Source organism: Capra hircus, chromosome 12 (genome assembly GCF_001704415.2).
Source record: "Capra hircus breed San Clemente chromosome 12, ASM170441v1, whole genome shotgun sequence".
NCBI lineage: Eukaryota > Metazoa > Chordata > Mammalia > Artiodactyla > Bovidae > Capra > Capra hircus.
The window spans coordinates 40,972,615-40,974,197 of record NC_030819.1 but is presented as its reverse complement, the minus strand read 5'-3'; positions in this window follow the sequence as shown (position 1 = coordinate 40,974,197).

Below are 1,583 nucleotides of genomic sequence, written 5' to 3'. Positions count from 1 at the left end.
ACTGGAGGAAGGCATGGAAACCCATTCCAGTATTCTTGCCTGAAGAATCCCCATGGACAGAGGAGGAGCCTGGAAGGCTACTGTCCATAGATCACAAAGAGTCAGGCATGTATGTCAATCCTAATCTCCAGATTCATCCCAACCCAATTCCCACCCTGACCCTTGATGTCTATATGTTTGTTCTCTATATCCATGTTTTTCTTTCTATTTTGTAAATAAGATAATTAAAGGGTTGACTGATTGGATACTATCCTGATGCTGGGAAAGATTGAAGGTCAAAGATGAAGGGGGCAGCAGAGGATAAGATGGTTAGATTGCATCCCTGATTTAATGGACATGGATTTGAGCAAACTTTGGGAGAGAACAAAGGAGGAGAAGCCTGGGATGCTGCAGTCTATGGGTTCGTAAAGAACTGGACACAACTTAGTGACTTAACAAAAAGAACAAAAACATCATCATTATTCTAGACTCCACACACGTGTTAATATACAAGTGTTTTTTCCTTTCTCACTTACTTCACTCTGTATAACAGTCTCTGCTGCTGCTGCTAAGTCACGTCAGTCGTGTCCGACTCTGTGCTACCCCATAGTAGGCAGCCCACCAGGCTCCTCCATCCCTGGGGTTCTCCAGGCAACAACACTGGAGTGGGTTGCCATTTCCTTCAATGCATGAAAGTGAAAAGTGAAAGTGAAGTCGCTCAGTCGTGTCCGACTCTTAGCGACCCCATGGACTGCAGCCTACAAGGCTCTTCCATCTATGGGATTTTCCACGCAAGAGTACTGTAGTGGGTCACCACTGCCTTCTCTGATAAGTCTCTAGGTCCATTCATGTCTCTATAATGACGCAATTTCTTTCCTTTTTATGGCTGAGTCCACTTCATGGATCAGAGCCTTGTCATGGCAAAATGGCTTGTGTAACTCAGTGAAGCTAAGAACCATGCCATGCAGTGTCATCCAAGATGGACAGGTAATAGTGCAGAGTTCTGACAAAATGTGGGACAGTGGAGGAGGAAATGGCAATATACTCAGGATTCTATCCTAGAGAACCTCACAGAGAAGATGAAAAGACATAAAGATATGACACCGGAACATGAGCCCACCAGGTTGGAAGGTGTTCAGTATGCTACTGGGGAAGAGCAGACAGCAATTACTAATAACTCCAGAGAAAATAAAGTGGTTGGGCCAAAGGGGAAAATACCTTCTGCTGTGGATGTGTCTGGTGGTAAAAATAAAGCCTGATGCACTAAAGAACAATATTGCATAGGTACCTGGAATGTCAGATCCATGAATCAAGGTAAATTGGACATTGACAAGGAGGAGATGGCAAGAGTGAACACTGGCATCTTCAGTTCAGTTCAGTCTCTCAGTCGTGTCCGACTCCTTGCGACCCCATGAATCGCAGCACGCCAGGCCTCCCTGTCCATCACCATCTCCCGGAGTTCACTCAGACTCACGTCCATTGAGTCAGTGACACCATCCAGCCATCTCATCCTCGGTCGTCCCCTTCTCCTCCTGCCCTCAATCCCTCCCAGCATCAGAGTCTTTTCCAATGAGTCAACTCTTCACATGAGGTGGCCAAAGTAC